The 22,387-nt window shown below is 40.2% G+C and overlaps 1 protein-coding gene across 1 annotated transcript in view; it reads right to left on the bottom strand.

Moving 5' to 3' along the window:
* zbtb20 (zinc finger and BTB domain containing 20) overlaps positions 1-14,550 on the bottom strand; it is a 35,636-nt gene extending 21,086 nt beyond the window's left edge. The window contains exons 1-2 of the mRNA XM_030793097.1: positions 14,393-14,550; positions 8,911-9,016 (exon numbers count right to left, since the gene is read on the bottom strand). The gene's annotated coding sequence lies outside the window, so the exon portion shown is untranslated. The remainder of the gene's footprint in view (positions 1-8,910; positions 9,017-14,392) is intronic.
* Positions 14,551-22,387: the final 7,837 nt, after the last annotated feature.

Below are 22,387 nucleotides of genomic sequence, written 5' to 3'. Positions count from 1 at the left end.
GAGGTCTTAATGCTAATCAAGAACTTGCTTTATTTTAATATCTACACTGGCACATAGGATAGGCCAAACAGTAACTGTCATTCATGGTATGGCGAGAATCATTAGCCAACCGTGTCACTTTATGGTGCTCTCTCTCTCTCTCTCTGTCTCCCTCTCGCCCTCCCTCTCTCTGAAGGTACTCAAAGTTCAGCTCACAATTCTTTGTGCAATTTGTGTGCTTATTGAAATCACAGTTTAACATAAGTAAAAAATATAAATAAAAACAACAAAACCCCACTGTCATTCCTACAGGGCAGACATTTCGTGTGTGTGGTTTTTTTTTTTGAGTGAGGGGCGGGGGGGGGGGGGGGGGGGGGGGGGGGGGTTGTTTTTTCTGTGAAAGGCTTTGTTTGACTCATTTTTTTAAGGAAATTTTCACCCTCATTAAGTGCACTGTTGTGAGGTCAGTAGAGGGCAGGTGTGCAGTTAGCTTAATTAACACATTTCAGTTGTGAAAAAGAAGACCATTACAGTAACACAGTGGTAGAGCAGAGCAGACAGCAGAGGCGAGCTCCCAACTCAAACTCAGACCACTGACAAAAAAACCCCACAGCACCCCAAGGGTAGTCTGACCGTCCGCACTCGGTCTTCACTCAGGTCCTGAAGGAGGAGGCTGTACAAGAGAGGATCCCTCAGACAGAAATTCTTCAATTGTATCCCTTTAACTGGGTCCTCCTTCAGTCAAAGTCTGGAAGAAAGCCAGTTAGACCCATGACTCAAGACAAAGCGCTCCTGGCCCTTCGAGTGTTCCCCACTCCAGGTCCTCCTCCTTAAATCAAGAGAGCTGCTTTTCACATTTAAACCAAAGGCTTGATATTTTGCTGCCGTTTGGGGTTTTGAAGGCTGAGTTTTGGGTCTGCGGCTGCTCGTGGAGTTTCTGTAACTGAACCGGGTACGCCCCGGTCGACCGGAAATCAATATATCTGTTTGCTAGCAGGCAGCTGGATCAACAGCTCCGCGTATCAGCTCACAATCAGACACACCTCTGGTCATTTATCCCACATTCACCAGGACTGGTCATGGCGTCTGTTTCATTTCTGGAGACCGCCAGTGAGCCGGCAGGACAGCCGTCTGACATAGCTCATTCCGTCAAGGCACAACAGATGACTGAGTGGCACAACTTTACGAATGAATCTCTCGGCCTTCCGTCTTTTCAAACTTACTGCGAGTTCAGTAAGTGCATTTTATTATATCTCGAGTGCCCTGACACTCAAAGCCATTTGAATCGATTCATTCAATGTTTCAACATGTCATTTAAGGTGCTTAGAGAGAGAGTTAATATCTGCTGCCATCGAAGACCTTGGTCTGTGCAGCTGGTTGTATTTCTAGGAATTTACAGAGCAGCCTCTAGGAATCAATCCATGATAAGTATAATCTCTGTGCTTAAAAAGCATGGAGTGCAGGTGAAGGCAGAGATGGAGGAGACATTGTCCGTTCTACTTCATTCAGTCCAGCGATGGAGAGAGAGAGAGAGAGAGAGAGGCTCGGAACACAAACAGAGCCCTACATACTCTCTCACCTCTCAGGAAAAAAAACCCCCAAAAAAACAAAGGTATTGTTTTGTGAATAATCCAAGGGAACAATGGGGAGTCTGCCAACTTCCAATCTGAGAATATAAGGCTTTTTGAAGACTTGACCCTTGTATTAATAAGTATGTTGCAAGACAAGTGAGTTAAGACAGCCAGCCCTTTCACAAGGCAGTGCAAAAACTGCCAAAACCTCATTAATATTTTCTCCTCTGAAAATAATGAGCGTGATTTAATTGCTTGTGTGAATTATCAAATAAATAAATAAATAAATAAATACGAAAAATGTCCGAGAGAAACAAAACCCGACTGTCCTTCGAACACATTCTGAAATCTCAGGAGTGGCCATTTTAGACTAGGGGCCCAATCCTCCCACAGAAAATCTTTCTTTCAGAGAGAAAGTCTTCAGAAAATCTTTGCCCATGACATGCCATTTCCTTCAGTTTTAAAATATTCAGCTGGACCTGAGGCAGCTCCAGCAGACTACTGGCAATCTCTTTTAGGGGTTCAAGCATTAAAATATCAACACTGTCCTCTCACGCTAACCGGCAAACATTATCTGTTTTGGTGAGAACACTAGCTAACTCATGAGACTGTTCCATAGTTTGATATGGTACAGTTACTTCTTCCCCGCATCAAAGAGCCTTTAAAAGTGTTTAATGTTTAAGTTTATGTAGTATACAAATGTCCATGTTATTACTATGTTATTTGAGTAAATTAAACGCTGTACATTGCTTGAGTAAAGTCACGCTCTTGACCAATGCTTCTTGTGATGCTTCTTCCAACAGGTTAGGTCCACAGCTCCACACAACCAAGAAGAGCCACACACAGCTAAGCTGTGATGGGAAACCTAACTGATAAAATGGAAAACTCTTTTCTCAGGACTCCCTTTTCAGCCTTCTGAAAGGTGTTCGTCCCAATCAGCAGAAGAATCAGAACAAAGAGGCAGAGGAGGATGCTCAGGGACCCGAAATGTAAGCCCAACCCCACGGGAGAGAGGACACTTTCACACCAGAGATGGACACTGTGGTTCTCGCAGTCATGTGATTCCTCTGACTCAGTACATTAAAATTTTCAGATTAATTTACTGATTCACTCACTACTTTGAGAAGAGTATGAAGGTCAGTAAATGACTCACAGGACGTCCTTTGGTTCAGTTCGCATCTCCTAAGAGTGTTAGCAGACGAATGTCTTTGCTGACAAACGACTAATTATTTTAGAACAGCATCATCTTTTCATACCATACATGTTTAAAAAAAAATTAATATATTTCACATGAATTCATTCATGTGATTCGCTCCTTAGAATAGCATGGACTCTCCAGCTTTGGCAGCTGTTAACAGCTAGCCAAGCAAACTCCCAAGTCGTATCATTACCAATGGCTTCTTTCCCAATGCTAACGACACACAGTCAAAGAGACAGTTACAACCGTTACCAGCAGCCAGCCATTGGGACTGGCTCAATAACCGTATGACTCTGAAACCGTCCCATGGGCACTCAGATAGTTCCGATAGGCACTCAGATAGTTTTTGACTAAACCACAAACTTCACCAAATCTCCTCCTGTCTGTTTGGGTGCAGCCTTTGGCCTGCTGGAGCCCTGGATGTGGCAACATTCAATTCTGCTGACAACACCTGGAATGGCTTACTACCAATAAAATTATGACAATACTTCCTTTAGTGTGGAGGAACATGATTCATGCTTTAAATGCTCACACCTTTGAAGTTTTATGATTCTAGGTTAACCAAACCAGATAAGATCAGTGTGTGGTTCCTCAGTTAATATGACAAACAATTCTATCAAAAAAGAGTGAACTATTCCTGCGTACTAAAAAGCCCTTTCTTTCTGTCCCCAGCACGTGAAAGTTTTGAAAACGCAAGGGCGATGAATCGTTCCGTGAAAACACGAGTGACAGTGTTTTGGTAAACGTGCCGTCCCGGCCCGGCCCCTCGTCTGATTTACCATGGTCCTAAACACTCCCAGAGACGCCCGCTTCCAGAAAACAGTACAACTCACTGCTCACTCTCTGGGGTCATTTCCACAACGCGTCCCAGCTTTTTAGGCAAAGGACAGTCAAGCTTTGAACTGCAGGTCCAGCTGCCTCATCACTTGTAAGGCTTCTCTGGACAAGGGCTGTCCCTCATCGTTTTACCACACAACCAATTTCCATGTGATTCACAGCATACGGAACAATTATCAAAATTATTAGCAATTATTAACGATCTTTTTTTTGCATGTCGAATTATCATTCTATGTGTTAAATTAATCAGGCTTAAGAGAATTATGCCCTGTTTTTGCCCCAGAATGTGAATAAGAGCTTGTTGTTGCATAAGGAAAGTGGTGTGCGAGAAATCTGAAATCCGTTGAAAAGTTTATTTAATGCATTTGATTGGGAATGGTTTTCTCTGTGATGAAAAGTTTCTCAAACCCAACAACTCATGTTATGTTCCTGGCTTATTGACAGTACTTTACAGCGTTGTCAACAGAGAACAAAAGGGTATAAAGTATAAACTCCTCAAAAGAAGGCAAACTTTGAACCAGCCTTAAAAAATACATTTGAACTAGAGCCATGAAGTCAGAAACCACAGAGAAACACGGCTTTTAGAATTTTTCACCAACCCCCCCGGACACGTGTTGGGAGCCACTGATCTAAGAGATGTTTGGTGACCTCTTAGTTAATACACCATATTTAACATGAAAGTGACATTTTCACACCACTGAAAGAGACAATGTCCCTGAATGGCATTATTAAATATCCTTTATGCTATATTGTTCACTGCAGTCTCTATCCATTATATAGGAAATCATACCCATGAATATATTTCATTGAAACAATCCCATTTAGACCAATAAATGCGTGTAGGACAGTTGATGAAATTAAGAAGACGAAATGACATTTGCGACTCATTTTTCCCTCCACTGTGACACAACAAAACAGAATTTTTTTGTGTGTCATGTGCACCATTGTAACAACTGCGCAACAAAGCAAATGTCGTAACGGTCAGATTAAAAGAGGAAAGAGATTATTTGGAAAAAAAAAAAAAAGAAAGAAAGAAAATTATTGAGCATTATGGACAGAGCTGTGTTGAAATGGTGATGCTGAACTATACAGGAGCATTTATAAACCAAATTTGAAAAGATCACTGTGGCCCAGGACCACGAGTTCTTCATAAATGTCAGATGATATGATCAAACAGTAGTTGTATTACATAAGCCATTAATAGTATAGAAACATAAACCCTTATGCTTTACATTTGTTAACCAGCTGCTGAAGGGGGAAAAAAAAAAAAAGGAAAAGAGAAGCGCTAGACCAGCCAGAGTACAACAGAGGAACCAGTCTGCCTCTCTGCCAAACCGTCTTGGCAACAGCAATTGTCTTGGCAACAGGTCTCCGCACCTACACACACAGTTTTCAAGGCTTCCGCCCTGAAGAACAAAATGTCTCCTCCGTCGAACAGCTGTCCGTTTTTTTTTTTCCCTCTCGTTTTTTTTTTTTGTTTGTTTGTTTGGGGGTTTTTTTTGTTGGTTTTTTTTGTTGTTTTTTGTGAGCCGGCCTATTGCATATGCGTACCTATAAAACGCCACTGTCCCCAGCCACACAGCCGCACAATACAGATGAGAATTAGCGACACTTGTGTTCTGTCATTTCAGACGCGCGTAGGATCCAATCCCAAACCAGAGACAGGAGGACTTCTGAAACGACCTCGGGCGACAGAGTGGATACACACTACTGTCGGTGCGTGCGTACATATAGCTAACTTCCAAAAGCCCAAAACAAAGGGAACTGCCACCTAACGTCTACATAGAGCTGCCACAAGCCACTAGAACAGTTTCAGTACACCTTGGCATAAACCCTACACGTGCTTGTGCCTATGTGTTTGTTGTTGACTGTGGAAAGTACAGTCACAGTCTCAGTGACTGTGACAGTTATGGAATATAATGCACCATTCATACCAATGACTGTGACAGCTACGGAATATAATGTACCATTCACTGATCAGTCGTATCCCGGCCCACGGTGGCGCTGCCATCCTGAGGGAAACCACTACCTTCAGAATGGAACTGCTTTCCCAGAAAAAAAAAAAAATGAAGGTGACCATTCAAAGCAACTTGTATGTACTGTTTCCCTTGAGCTCTAAAGGGTTAATTGAAGTGCCGCCACCCCCCCCTCCCCCTACCATATCGGAAACGCCAGGACTATTCACCTTGGGAAAGAAGCACTGAGAACTGTAGGTTTACTGATGGCATGCACCACACATACGCTAGCTTGCCTGTTGACAACAAAGTGAATGATGACTAATCTGATCTTTTTCCATTGCTCTGTCAACCGCTGCCCTTCGGATAACTTGGAAACGTGCATTTTTAGGTGTTGTAAGAGGCCTGTGCGTTTTTTTTTTTACCCCTCTCCGATCGGCTGCGCGCTATGAAACTGCATAATCGTGCATCAAGTCAATATCTACAGTCGGCAGCTCCAGAGCAGCTTGTCTGTTTTGCCTCGAATCACAGACCAGTGCACAAACAATCACAGTCAAGAAGTTTGCACTTTTTAACCACTGTTAGTCCTGACTGGCGCTGACTTTCCCAGAGGCCTCCACGCTAACGGTGCCTCTGTCACCGATCCACGTGAAACCTCGGCCAGGTGGGGGACCTCCGTCTCTGTGAATCTGGCCCTACGTTCGCTCAACGTCACCGAAACCTCCAGCCACGGTTGCCGTGGTAACGGGTCACCGGGGCCGCCCAGCATTTTTCGGCACGGCCCTGAGCTTTAGGGGATGTTTATTGCTTAATTTAATAAAGACCCACAGTTCCATGGAAGCACCGGCTTTCAATAGTCATTTACTGAGGTATTTCATTTATTTGGCCATTTGTCTTTATTTATATGATGTTTAGGGTTTGAGGCTCCACTTAAAAAAAAGCAAAACAAAAAAAAAAACAGACAATTTATAACCTCATGTTTTTGGAGTGCTGTCTCCACGATGGTGAAATTTCACATTTTTACTGGAGTGTAAATTTTTTCGCGCATTGAAAGCCCACAGAGACCCCGGGAGAAACGCAGTTTTGAAGGCTTTAATGTGCTCCAGGTCACTGAATCCAAACACAAACATCTGAAGTATTTGAAGTGTTTCAATGGTAAATACCTTCAAATAAATACACTTCCTTCTGTCTGAAAGAGTGTCAGAAAAGGCCAAAATCAGGGGTGTCTTCTTCTGTCTGCAGTTCCTCATTTTTCTGGGTTGCTTTGTTATCTTGCTGAATGAAAAAGCTCATGGAACTGTAAATTTATCTAAGCTTTGTGAAGCATACCATCTGCTAATACAAATGATTAAACTATTTTCAAAGTGGGGAAAAAGTAATCATCACAAATAAAAACAGTAATAATGAAAAAATGTGTTTACAATGTGATGAGGCCATGTCTTAAATAGCATTAGGTTATTACTTTCTTCTGAGACAAATTTGTATCGCCATCTCGATTGTGTGTTTATGAATACAGCCCAGATTTCAACAATGAACATGTTTCAAACTATCCTTTTTTTCTGTTTCCCTTCCATAACTTACACAGGACATTTTATGAGTCCGAGGTGTAAACAAATAAGATATAAACATAATCTTGGCAAAACACCGCAAAAGAACTCTTTGACTACTTCTGTTTTATTTATCTACTTATTTCATTTCTTTCTTTTTTTTTTCAAACCATTTCCAGATATTTTTCCTCTAGAATTCACAGTGATCTCACCAGAGCTCGTAGAAAACCATATGGGTGCCGGGGTTAGCTGAGGACACACATGCACCTTGGCAAACATACAACTTCCCCATTAGAATCCAAGATACATTTTTCACATCAGTGAAATGCCTGTGTATTCGTGTATGTATTTAAAGAAGAACACGAAAGAGGATCACTCGATTTACACACCCTGACTTTCACTTAAACAAAAATATATTGTGGAGGGGAAAGAAATGCAGCTATTAACCATTAACCATCTAGCAGGATTTATCGTGACGCTTGAACACAAACAACACTCGCATTTCATATCTACTGGCTGTAGGAGCCAGGAAACAAGACACTCGACAGGAACATATCGTGGTGTTTGTGTTACAAGTTTCCTATAATATACCAGCCCCATACAGGCTCTGTACTTCAATAAGAGCAGAATTATAACTACGTTTAATCAGCTCAACCGAGCTGACTATCATGCAGGTAAATGAGATTAGGCCTTTGGCAGACTCTCTTGGTATGGAAAATCCCTTTTGGCTTTATTCACTTCTGTTTTCATGGCAAACGTTGATGTTTTTTGAAACGTGCGATCTGAAGTACTGCTGCCTTAAAAACGTGGTGAGAGGGCGTGTTCGGCAGATAGAGGGAGAACCCATGACGCTTTGCCTATACCAGCCAAAAGAGGGGAAAGATATATGCCAAAGTCTTCGGCCAAGTCCTGACACACAACATCATAAATCCTCCAGAACTTCAGATACAGCTTTAGACTAACATCAACTCACACGCAAAGTGCAATTTCTTATCTTAGGAACAATGATGAAACTTTTAGGTAGAGGTAGCAGAGTTTGGAGCAGTGTTGGGTGGGGTGGCATGGGGGGTGGGGGTGGGCAGTTGGTAGAGGGGGGGGGGGGGGGGAGACTTTGCTCTGTAAGTTCAGTCCATATATTAACATGAAAGAGAAGTGCCTATATTTGGCATTCTCATTTAGAAGCACACAGAGTGTGACACACTGCACTCCCCTTAGAGGTTACCAGTCTAACATGGAGGTCAGAACAACTGTTACAATGAACTCTCCAGACAGTACACAAATCTAATCACTGAGAAACAAGGAAATCAAGACACCCAGAAAACTCTGCAGACTAGCAGGAGATTGTTCATGAAAGCATGTTTCTGTGGTATGAGGTGGTGCACCTCTTGAGAAAAGATAAGGAAACTTTGGTTAGTACAACACTGGGCGAATCCCTCTGTGTGAGTGGAATCTGTAACACTTGAAACATTTTTCAGGACAAAGTCCAAGCAAACCAGAGCCGAGCACATTGAAAATTTGTCTAGCAGACTTCTGAGCCATGGGGAAGAATTGTTTAGTCGTGCAGATTAAGGTTCTGGGTTCCTACATATCAAAGCCACATTATATATGGCTATTTGTCGAGAGTGAACTGTCTGCAGGTTTCCAAAAACAGAGGTGGCACAGAGGAGACAATGATTTCAACCGCCCTGGTTAGAATGAATGAATACCACTCAAAAAAGTCATCACTTAGCTTTTTAGGCACTTGAGACAGTTCTTCAACTCAAACTCTCCCGTTGATCATATAAAACATCTCCTTTAAGACAGGGAGTCAGTTCTGCCCTTACCTCTCTACATAGGATGGAGAGCTCCGTTCTTCTCCACCGTAGACAGACTTCAGAGATCACATCTGACGTTCCTACGGCTGTGTTATGACCCACTCCAGACCTACCACTGAGAACATCCAACTGGTTATACACTGCTCACACCACACACTGCATCCCTTTTCTACATCCACGTACATCATGGCAAGTTCTACCTTTAAACACCATCATTGGGTTTGGATTCATTTGGTTACTTTTTGAACTGATTGAAACGTTTCAAGCTGAAATGCCTGTATTCAGAACATTACATAAATGACTGACTTATAATGCTCATAGCTCCCATGTGCCTTTATGATAATCACCAGTGGTATAAAAAAAATATGCTTTCCTATATCTGGATTCAAGATTTAAGGTTTACATTTGCCATTGGGAAGAGAACATAAACTCGCTCTACTCAAATTTTCATAGATCTACGTAAATTTCACATAATCACACATTATACTGGAACATCAGAGCTAAAAAAGACATTTTCACCCAAGAGAACATTTTCTCTCATATAATTGTCAGTATAAACAATATAATTGTCCTTTTGTCAATATATTGTCCTTTTTGTGTGGACAATATAAAATGTCTATGCAAAAAGTAACTTTTTTTTTTTTTTTTTGTTAAAGAGAGGAACCTGGGATCAATTTGAGTTCCATTACAGGTGTAATGCAAGTTAGGATATGAACACATGAACACATCATCTACATCAAAATCTGTTAATGTGATAAAAAAGAAACACACACACACACACACACACACACACGAGCGCGCACGTGCACATGTAAAATATCAGAATGACTAGTCCAGGAGAAGAAAAACATATCTTCAGGTTTAACTGTTATGTGTTCTAGGTCAAAATTCACAAATGGTTACAGTCTAATGTTTGCCAAGCATTATATAATACCTGTATTCAAAAAAAAAAAAATACAACGAAACCAAACAAGCGTTGAAAGCACAGCACAACCAAAGCACATGATGTACTCTTAGGAGTAAAAAAAAAAAAAAATTATAACGTTGTCAAACTACAGGCAAATCAATGTTGCAAATCAAGTTTTGTCATTTGTTCTTTGACTGAACTATAATCTTTTACAGTTTCACCACCGAAGGCGCCTTTCAGGAGAGCCTGTCGACCCTCATTGTCTTTGGCCTTAATTCCAAAAGAGATGCCATGATTTTACATATCCATCCCCTTAAATACAGCTGCTAAAAATAACTCTACATCTTACTACAAAACCACTTTCTGTTCAATTAGTGAAATAATGTCTAAATTATATGACGCTGTCATAGATTAAATCAATATTCCCACTCACATAAAAAAAAAAAAAGCGAAAGACAAAATATTTTCCAGATACACAGTTCAATATAATTAGATAAAACATTTAATCAAGCATTTCAATTCTTTTTTCTTAGTTTTCAGATTTCAGAGTTCTCTCTGAAGACCTGTGGCTTCCCTCTGAATAGTTATGGTCAAGCAAATCTACAGTTTTATTTTGTTGTCCTGGGTAGAGTGATAGGAGATAAAACAGCGAAAAGTGGGAAGCTTGTGTGAAATCCTGAGTCTAATTTGTAATTTTGCGATTTAATTTGCACCTCAGACGGATACGAACCAGGTCAACAGCGTAACAGAAAACAGTTATTGAAATCGGGCACTTTGTTGGAAATTTGAAAACAGTTCTGAGATCATTAATGGGGCTCTCTGTTCTGTTCCCTATTGTAGCCACCAAACTGCTAATGGTTCCATACGTGTCAACGCTTAAATACAGTGGAGCATTCCCATAAACCGCCAGCTACTGCTGTTAAATTCATACACTCTTATATGATCTGCTCTGTCATTTAGCCATTTTCAGAATGTGACTCAAATTCCACAAATCACACTCACAGTGACCCAGCTCGGAGTGTATAATGAGTTGGCCCTAGGTGATGATTTAAAAGAAAAATAATAAAATTACATTTAATTACAGTACAAACAGTTTTCTTCAGTCTTGGCACAGCTTAGGAACTTACCTATGTCTTAACATTTTTAAGAGGCCAACACTGACACACCTTTTACATCAGTTCACCCTGGTCTATTTTTACCAGCACAGTATGGATAAGACAGAGAGCAGACGTTAAATTACGACTCTCACATATAGAGGACCACAGAAATATAATTCAAAATGAAAACTTAAAGAGCGTTTATATTCATTCTAATCATTTTAGTACTTCTAGAAATAGTCAAAAATCCAAAAGTATGCCACTCAAAACCTCACAATTAATCAAACAAAATGCCCCACAGAATAAAATTTTAGAATTTTAAAGTTAAATGTGAACTTGAGGCAAAAATAAGGACTGTATAAAAGTTTAAGATGAGGGCGGGGGTTGCGTGAATTTTCGGGATTTGTCCGGCATCCGAGTATCCAAGTGTCATCTAAATTTATGTGTGTGCGTGTGTGTCTGTGTGTGTGCGTGTGTGTGTGTGTGTGTGTAAATTTCAAATTTCCAGAACATTAGGATTTTTATGATAAATGGATGTTTTTGGGATTCAATCAGAGTTTTCTCACGCTGCTCCGAAACAAGATATATACTTCTTTCCTTGCGTCCGCTTAGCAAAAAGGCACAAGACAATACGTTCGCCCTTCACTTGCCTGGAAGCGAATTGTCGGCAAAATTAAGCAGGACCCTAAAATGTATAAATATGCTTAAACTGTTTTTGAGATGCAACGATAAATTAAAACATTAAACATTTAAGTAAAATTATCTTGCAGAATTAAAATAGGTCATGTGAAGAGAATGTCTCCTCGGTATATGCTCAAGTAGCCTATAGAAAATAGGTTTTTCATATACAGAATAATAGTTACGACGCCCGTTTTCACCAGGAATGTTGTCCAGTAAAGTAACAGAGTACATGTTATGAACTGGCCTGTTGTTTCGACATAGCACACAGACCAGAAGTGAGTACCCTAGGTAAACGTCTGCGCTGAGACTTGAAGCTGTAGGCCCGTACCGGCACAGAGATGGGGAAAAATGACTTAGAAAAAGCTGTAGTGTTTGACTACAATTAAAAATACCGTTCTTGATTGTGGTACATAAAATGCTAAAGAAAGGACGTTAGGACATGATGCTACAGGTTGTTATTTCAAAAGCAACAAGAATTTTCACCTTTGCGCTGGACATGCATAAGTGCATGCGATCCTCTGCAAAAATATACCTATAGCAAGTTTGCGTATGAAATGTTGAAATATACAAAAACGCTTTAAAAAAGTTCAAACCTTGGTAAACAAAAACGATCCTATGTTTATTTTGAGTTAAATATGTTGTACCAAACATGCCTGGCGTAATAACTTGCAGTAGGCCTATGTGACAAAACACGGCCTTAAAGACGATAGGATACTTGATAATATAACGGTCACACGAGCTAAATTAGCCAACAGTAAACGAAGGAAAGACTGTTAAATTAAGCATAATTCCATACAAAGAAGAGAAAAATATCCAAACATTTTACACTGTGACGAACTGCTTCAGTCCCACCTCCCCCCTCCAAAAGCTGCAACACTTCAGCCGATTATTTGCCCCATGCAATTCCCAGAGGACAAAAATACGGGAACATCTTGTTCTCTGTCCTTATGATGTGACTTCAATTAGAGGGTAAGATTTTATTCTCATTTATTATAAGCTTGTTTAAGAGCTCGTGTATGTTACAGAGTAGCGCGTTGCCTGACAATAAAACTTCCACGTTCAGATGTATGTTTGTTTTGCAGGTTAGTGAATGAGAAGACATGTTGTTTATAATTCCTCTGTATCAAGTGAAAATTTAAAACACAATGAAATTTTTTAACAAAGCAGTGCCACTCCACACGAATTTACGTACAACAAAGTTGTTGCAATTTCCTAAACTAGCTCCTCTGTGAAACAGAAATTAGTCAAGCCGTTACTCTACGAATGAGACCATGTTTTCGATATTAATGTACATACCATGCAAATACCGCAAATAGAAAAAGCTTTACTATATATGCTGAAAACGGGAGGGAAACACTTGATTTTGCTAAGTAACTATGTGAGAGCGACTACTCTACGACGGGTCAACATCTAGGTGCTCCGCGCCTGTGTGCAGTCCCCTTCAGTACGGAGTCTGCCTAATTTCGGCTCTCAGAGCGGACCGTTCCTTAGGCCCACGCTGCCTCAAAACCTGAGCACACAACGCTCTCTTCTTTGTTAAAAAATCCGAACTTTCTTCTTTTTAAAAATGACGACCTCTTGTAGTACTCGTAAATGTATATGACCGTTCGCTTATAAGAGCCGGGATTTGGCAGCAATGTCAAAAAAAAGAGAGGGCATTCATTTTAGGAGACATTGTACTGCGATACAGAGCACATGAGCACTACTCCTAAGAATCCAAAACTGAATTTCTGCGTGTTTGCGTACTCTGATCCAAAGACATGCTACTAAGACCCGCTCTAGGAATTTTATCATCAATTTTCCATTTCACTACAAACTGACAGACGTTCCATAGCTTACATAGAACGCAGACAATGCCGTCAATAGAAATGAGGACATACAAGTTGTTTCAAATTGGAATACTTGAGATAGCGATTAAAAAACTACAATATTGAGAGCGATTTTAGTTTGCCTCCATCACGCATGCATAGGAGGACAGAGTGTAGCCTAGGCTATATCTTCTTGGGTGAATAAATTTTATGTAAGAACTCGAGATATTGCCGGGGTCGATGGGCGGTTAAAAGTACAAAATGTAAGTACCATGTCACACCGTTAAAAGAATGGCACAGATGTTCTGTATATGACTTAAGGAGTTTATTCGTTCTTGCCGGATAGCCAATCTGCGATTAGGGCTATTATTCTCTTCAATATTTTGACTGACTGGGGAGTCCCAATGCTCCAGCTGGCTAGTTGTGAGTCGCATGTTGCAAAAATGTCACACACGAGTAAAGTAGGTTTCACACAAGACAAAATATTGTTCAGATCCACAACATCATAAAGTCTACAACATCAAAAACCCACAAACTATTCGGAAATTAGCTATCGCGCAAGCAGTGTGTTAATTTTACCTGAAACGTCAGTTCAGTCATCCGCGCGTCTTTCTTTTTTTTTTTTTTTTTTTTTTGGACAGGGGTAGTAAGACAAATGGACGATTGAAAGAATACGATAAGTGCGGTAAGTGAGCTGCCTAATTCTCGTTTAAGTAACACTTAGTTGACGGACCTTAGAGTAAGTAAAAAAAAAAAAAAATCTTAAAGTTTTTCAGATCTGCTCAAGGGAAAGACTATGTCGGTAATTCTGGCGGATGGAGCACAGGAATAACGGCATAATATCTGAGCTATTCACAGATACTTTCTCTCCAAGTTTAGGGTTTTTTTCTACATCATATGTGAGGGATAACTGGTATTAGGCTACAGTTCTTATAAATAGCCTAACAGAGATAGTACTAGCGCCCACCCCCTTCCCCCTTCCCTCTCTTATTTCTTACCTGCTGGTCTAAGCTTGTTCTCCAGTGGCAACAGCTTTTCACAGCTTCCCCGGTTTTTCCCCCGGCAAGGCTAGAGTTTTGTTAATATTGTCCTTTACTTTCTTTCATTTCTCACTTCCATCTTCTTTCATCTCATCAATAAACACACGCTGCAGCCTACCTTCGGAGAGCTCTTCAACCAGTTCAATCGTGCCCTCCCATTTTTTTTCACCATTCGTCGAAGATTTTTGGGCAGCCACGCCTTTCCACTGACGATTGGAACAGAATAGGCTATCTTGAACCGCGTAGGTTGGATCATAAATCGTTCAACATGACTTTACCCCAATCGTTGAGTCGCACGCCCTCCCTGCTGAAGAACGAGGAACGTTGAAACTGGCTCCATTGTGGCTCTGAAACCGAAACTATGCTCCTTATAGAGCGGTCTATTTTTTGAACCAGTATGGATAACAGCACACATTAGTTTCTCAACTGAGCACGCTATAAAAACGAAGTCGCATCGTTCAGCGAGGCTAAATACTATTCATTAACGTGGAAGGTTCCCTTATAAAACCTCTGTTTATTTAATGTGTGCATTTATTAGTTTAAGGAACCTAGAAGTTCTAAAAGAAAAATAGCTATATTGCGTGGATTAAAAATGCGTTCCTTGAAAACGCTAACCAAACTCCCCAAAGTCCATCTGTCCCATCTGCGATCAAAGGGGCAGTCCGTTGAGAATTAAACATGCTCATCATTTATTCTTACTTTAGATTGGAGGAAAGCGATGTCAGTAATTTTCGCTGAATAACTCCAAGCCCTATATTGGATGACGTTGCTGTCTGTCATTTTCAGCACCAACAAGCTAGATTGCCTGCCTTGCCTTTTACTTTCTACGCATTTCTATTTTCTCATTTATTTATTTTTTAACGTCCCTAGCTGACCTCAAGCCTGGCGTATAAAGAAGGCTGACGGCTCGGCTGGCCAATCAGATTGAGAAAAGCGACACTTAACTTTTTCATTCTCCAATGCGTGCGCAGGGTCCTTGTGACTGACACAAAAGAATGCAATAGAGGTTCGCGAGACCCTAGCTACCCCCGACCCCCCCTCCCCTGTCTAGACAGTGACAGGTGTGTGTGTGTGTGTGTGTGTGTGTGTGTATGCGCGCTTGTCTGTAGTCTAGACAGGAATAATCAGCCTTAAAACTGAAGAGATTTTTAGGAGGATTTAAACGAAGCTCACAGAACAGAATTTTATAAATATACACATATATGTTTTTATTAATATTTTACAGAATGGTTCTAACTAGGTCACTAATGAAACGCATTCGAAAAATACCAATGACCTCGCTGTTGAATATTACATGCCGGTTGGGGGTTGCCTATTTAATTCTGGGAAATTATCATTTATTAACATATGATGCAGACAGAACGCTTTGAAGTAGCGATTTGTGAACATTACGCCGCTAAACTATATTTATATTAATCTCAAAATGATACATGAAATCACATGCGGTCTGAAGAGAATCGGAACAGAGACCGCTCTATCTGTGAGTTAGAAAAGTAGATACGTAAACCTAATGACCTTGACACACAATAAACATTTCGTGCGTGTCACGTCGAACAATCGCTCTTTTTATGATAATATCATCCCCGCTTGGACGAGATTTCCGGTTTGGGTGTGTAGATTTAGTTGAATTCGAGCTCCATCTGTTGGTTGCTGAACCGAAAAACATGTTTTTCCCCTCTGCGCGGGGTCACGAAAGGACACGGGCTCTGTCTGCCCTACATAAACGCGCCCACAGTTGGCCGAGATGTCATATGAGGACTTCTAACTTAGTCACGATCATTGTCGCTCTATCCTCCTCTGTCTTTGCCCTATATTGTATGATATACTCTCAGTCCTGTTCGTTCATACTCAAAATCTTATCCATAAACTTATATCCATAAACTAAACTAAGCTAAAATAAAATATAACACAACAAGCTAGGCTAAACTGATATAATATAATATAATATAATATAATATAATATAATATAATATTTTGAATACTGTTAGTTTAAATATAATGACGTAAAAATGGTGCATAAAATTTGGGTACTATTCTGTTCTATTGTATTCTATTGTTACAACATGCATCATTCCTCAATGGTGGGCAAAGCTTTGATCTGGCGCGCTAAGAATATTATCTGTTAATTCTCCAATAGTGGTGTTGTCTTCAATGTGCCTAATGTCTTGCTGGTGTGCATGACACCATCTCTCCTCCACACCGTTACTGTAGATTGTGTGGCAGTATTAATTATAGGAGAACAAGAGCAGGGTGAGGAGAATGGCTGAACCAGAGGGTGTGAATTATTTCAGGTTCCAAATTTATTTTGAGCTCCAGACAGAGTGAAATACATTTTACTAATCATTACATTTACAATACAATACATTTTTACGATTATTTTTAGAATTCACACGTGCAGACAACTTCCAAAATAAAGGAAACACTTTACTGAATGAAGGACACAACGTGTTATTGAGAACAGGCGCTGCCACACGAATGTTAACATGAATGTTAATGAACATCCTGTTGTGTGTAGGGCTGTGTGTAATAGTGCTCGACACTGTAAGAGAAAGAGTGAGTGAGAAAGAGAGGAGTGAGAAAGAGAGGAGGTCTCAGTGACTCTGAAAAAGCAGGGCATGTCTGGCTGCTCTGAGTCCGCTGAGTGTAATAATTAGTCAGAGGTGTCATTCAGTCAGTGACATCACAGTATGTGATGCTGTGGCCATTCTGCATTAATCCCGTATTACACATAAAATGTGTTTGTAACTGAGAATAAACACCAGTATATACCCTTTGTTACGGCTAGCTCAGTCAGCAGGTCTCAGACCAGCTGAATATATATGGGGAAACCTGGAGCCATGCCAGCAACAGCATTTTCACCATCAACAAAAAACAAAAAGACACATTTTCAGAGAGTCCAACGCTCACTGTAGCTTGTGCCATGGGTGGTCTAAGGTCTTGTTAACACACTTAGTGTTACTGTTTCCTTTATATTGGCAGTTACCTGTGGCTAACTGAAGAGGAATTCTATTCTATTCTATTGCATTACATTACATTACATTACATTTTGGTAATTATGAACGTCACTTAAACTTCTATACTATTTAGTTTGAGTCCGCCATACAGGATATATAATAAGTCAGTTTGATCAGCTGTAGACATTTGGCGCCATTTTTTCCGTTTATCAGGACGCTTAACAGTGACACGCTGTTGTCCACCAAGCCACTGTCGAGGTCCCCTTATGACGCCACTGAGTGCCTTGTTTACAGTTGCTAGGGGCAACATAGTGACAATTCGGATTAGTATGATACCAGGGTTAATAACTGGTTTTACTTAATAAAAGAGAAATTCCGTTCTGCATCCGGATATTTCTTGTTCAGAAAGGAGTTAGCATCTAAAAACGTGGCCATTTTTTGTGGTCATCCACGTCAGTTATCCAAAACCTCATCCACTAAACGGAAGTTGACGATAGCAGTTCAGTACTGCGTCTGGTATGACTATATAGGGTGTCTGTTCATAAGCGCATGCAAAATTAATTTCTTACACGACTTTAAGGTTATTCTGACTCTAGACGTTCTTTTTATTTGTTTGTGTTTAATATATGTATTAAATGTACTGGACGTAGTCACGGCAATATTGTTCCGCTTTTGTTTCTAGGACGGGTCTGTGGGAATTTTGCTCGCTTAGATGGCGGACACAAGAAAAACAGAGAAAGTTTTGATCAGTGAGAGTGGCGACCCTTTTGAACGCTCCGTAAAGTATATGGAGAATCACAATATTCTCCAAATTTTTCAGGTGAGAACGTAGCATCGTCGACCAAATCAGGAGTTTGTCAGTAGTTGCGTGTTTTCAGTAAAACGGTCGCAAAATTATGATAGTACGAGGAGACATCAGTTTCGGTTACACCGTGAAGTCTTAGACGGGTTATCCCCACATTTAAGTATCTGCTTGGGATGTTTCAGAAGGCAGACGTGTTGCATATGTGCCTTAGTAAAGGTCACAGAAATTATATCTCACAAACGAGAAGCAAAACTTCGCCTACAAGAGGAGAATAGCGCACTGCTAACATTAAAAAAAAAAAAAAAAACATTAAGCGATGCTTGTAAGATGGAGTGCTTGTTTTTTTTTTCCTTTGTGAAGGAGATAACAGAAACCCTGGTATACAACAGGCCAGATGATCCTCTGCAGGTCATGCTGGAACAGGTAAATATTCTAACAGGGTTAAAGATACTCACAGACTTCACTTCTCTGGGGTTACCCATGCTAATTTATCTTTAATCGTCATATTTTTTTTTTTTACTGGGACGGGGCTAAATTTTATCGTGCAAAATAAGCATGGTTTGTCACGGTTGTGATTTGTACTGTACACATGCACATGTTTTTAATCGAAATGAAATGACTTTTATGAAAAGGACATTTTTTTTTTCATGGCTGCTTTTCTTAAATGTGACGTTGAGTATTTCAGCTATACAGCTGAGATGTACATGTGGTTGAATAACGTGTATTTATAGCTTTCCATTTCTGATGGAAAATGTCTTTACTGATCATCAAGGTACAGAAGAAGATCAGGCAAAGAGAGGACACAAGTGAGAAGCTTGGCAATCAGGCTTAAATAAAACTTCTTGTCAGCATCACCAAAGACATTAATTGCTGAAAAATCCTCAGCATTACGTGTGTGTGTGTGTTTGCTATTATTTGGATGACTGAAAATTTTGAATGAACTGGTAGTGGTTAAACATGATTTTGTTTTAAGAGATATTCATTCTTTCAACTTCACAGTCTCGTGGGTGCAGTGTTCCAAAATACGCAGTATTCCATAGCCATGACAACCATTATGACATCACAGTGATTCACACAATTACGGGATTACCTGTACTTGCCAATGGAAAGGACTAACCCTAGTAATTTATGTGACATAATTTTGCATATTTGAGAGTAGTACTGTGTCTTTTAGAACCGATACTTTCCTGCTCATTAAAAAATAAAAATCAAAATGATACGGATCATGAAAGATTTATTCATTCTCCCGTGAAATGAATGAATTGAGATTTGATGACATGAGAGCCTTTGCAGAATCATTCAGACCCCAGTGAGGATTGCAGGCCAAAATCCCAGTTTTGAACAGTTTATTACGAACACATGTAAAGGAATGAGACTGAGAGAAAAACTGTGTTCACCCTCTGAAAAGCTCTCAATTAGAAACAGACAAAACAAGCTTTCCTTTGTACCCCCGTGTGATGCTTACAGAACATTCAAGCACATTATGTTTATCAAAACATAAACAATATTGTCATGGATACACTTTCATAAATCCTTCCGTGGTACTATCTTTGCCGAAGGCCTCTCTGATAGTCTGTAGTTGTCATGTAAACCGTTGTAGCGAGCATATGCTCACATACGACTGACAGACTGTGCTGCCGAGGCTGTGTCACAGAGAGCAAAACGTTTGTTGTGCATAGTTTTTCTTAAGAGGCACTGAGCTGTTGTCTTTTACATCAGCACTGATTGTCTCACACTGTAAAACCCCATACACCAGGCTATTCCTCTCCTCTTTCTCCAAGGCTGGGATTAACATGGCGTTAGATTAGCTTCGCATAATGACAGTTCAGATGTGTCCATTTGTTTATGGAGATGTAGACAGAAAGCATTAATATATGGTAAAAACGGAGGATTGAAAACTCAGTATTGCTTTCTTATGTAGACTGATCTTTGTATGTCTTACCACACCGTCTCCATGTACTATATGTAGGTTTGCACATTGTCTGTGTGTCTCACAGGTTTCAGGCTAGCTATCATTTCTGTTCAGCCGTGTATGCCGTGTCATAGAGAGATAATTGGTGAGTTAAATTGGTGTAAAAGTTTGGGCTGCATAATTTGGGGAGGTCTGTTTTTTTAAGTGCTCTTCTTTTTTCAGGTTTTGTTCTGGTGATCTTGCTTGCCTTTGAAGTAGCATCTGCTATTGCAGCTGCAACACTCAAAGACAACATCAGGGTTTCCTTTCACCGTCTTTTATAAGGAAGGGCAAAGTACTTCCATAGCAGACGTAGTTAAATCTATTTGAGTCATTTTGAATGACAAAATCTTGGAGAAATGCCTTTCTCACAATTCAGTGCTTTAAACCTAGTGTTTACACTCAAGAATTATGTAAAAATGGACAGAAATTGTTGGAAATAGGAGGGTATTAAATGTTGTTTCAGACACAGTTACTTTCTTTGAGATCTGTTGAAAGGACACGATCCCACAGTTTGAACTCATGCTTTAACTGAAGAAAAAGCTACCACTCAAAGCACACCCAGCAGAGAGTACATCAAAAATAGTGAGATCCAAATTCATGTCATATCATTTAAATTAAGACATATTCATTCAGCGCAGGCATTCTCATCCAGAGCGACTTACAAAACCTGCACGAGGGTTGCCCAATAAATAATGTGAACACAGGCTCCTGCTTGTATGTATTTCCAAAGGTAAGTGATTGTGACATTGTGGTGTAGAGTAAGCTTATGCTTAGGAAAGACTGGGATGCATCTCTTGTCCACACGCCAGCTCTAATACAGCGCTGGGAACACATTGCTGAAGCAACCACGGGTAACACAGCTATGAGCGAGTGTAGTTGAAGTGGTTTGTAATGGGAGGGGCTTTACCGTATTATACCTGCACTGGAAACATGCAGTGGGAAGGTGAGCTTAAACTGGCTTTCGCCATTATATGAACAACATTTGTAAAACTCGGCCATTACTGAATGATATTTCAGTGTGCGTGAATTAAGATTTCTCTAAAAATATTTTTTATCATGAGAACCTCCTTTAAACTAATTTCCTTTTTATTCTGTGCCCAGATGTTCTACTCAACAGTGTAATGCACCATGGAGTTGAAGACTGAGGAAAATATCAGCCTTCACTGATTTGTAAATTCAAACAAAGGGCGATGTACTTAAACAGGAAGGTCTTTCAACAGTATGTGTTGAATATCCACAGAACCGAATGGGCCGGTGAGATGGGAACGGCCAGATGGGATTGAAAAGAACAAAAGTTGCATATGTAGCCATCCTAAACTGTTTTAACTGGCTATGTCCTTGGCTTGAATAGCCAAAAAACCCATAACTCTCAACTGCGACTCCAGGCAACCGCTTTAGGCGACGACGATACCGTTAATAGACTTGTATTTTGCACATTTGAATATTTCCACTGGTATCAGGCATGTTGAATTCAGGTACAAAATACCAAGTGACTAATACAAATCAAACTCAAGTGAGTCATTCTGAGTGGTAGTTATGATTTGAATTAAAGAAAAGATCATGTCCAAGGCCAAGTCTGCATTGAATAATTCCAGCGCAGCAGGTACGGTTTTAGTCCAGAAATTACATTTAATGAAACTGTAATTTATAATAATTATCGTGTTTTAAAAAGTTGGATTCCTTTTTATGGGTTTTTCTTTTTTCTTCTTACAGACGTACAACCTTATCGTGATGACAGCCATGTTTATTGAGTTGGCAGTAACGTTTGTTATTTGATTTTTTTTGATTGGTTTGCGCTTCATAGTTACCATTGTTTGCATTTAGGAAGACCTTTGCTCTCTGACTGTTGCTGTAGGTACTTGGGTCCCTTTGATGGCCTTAACTGTACCTTGGGTTATTTCTTCCCGCTCCCTCAGATATACACATGTTGTTAATGATCGTCTTTTGTCCCAGAAGCTACCAACAGGTCATCAACGCTTTGGGCCACCGTGGGGTTCATCTCTCGTAGTTCCTGTAGATGTCTCCTGAGAGCTTGGTGCTAGACTGGTGCACTGTTGTCGAAGCTTTGGGGTCGTTGAGTTCACTGGTGTTGTTGTCACCTCCTTGGTGTGAGTCAGTGAATCTAAATCACGATTCCATTGTAAAGATGCAGATTATGAATCGACTACACTCTCATGAGATCGTGCCGTGCTTGCATTCGCTCCTTTTTTTTTTTTGGCTCTGGCAAATTGCGTGGTATT

Source organism: Chanos chanos, chromosome 15, assembly GCF_902362185.1.
Source record: "Chanos chanos chromosome 15, fChaCha1.1, whole genome shotgun sequence".
NCBI lineage: Eukaryota > Metazoa > Chordata > Actinopteri > Gonorynchiformes > Chanidae > Chanos > Chanos chanos.
Note: the sequence above shows the minus strand (reverse complement) of the source record. Positions and strands in the feature narration are given on the sequence as shown.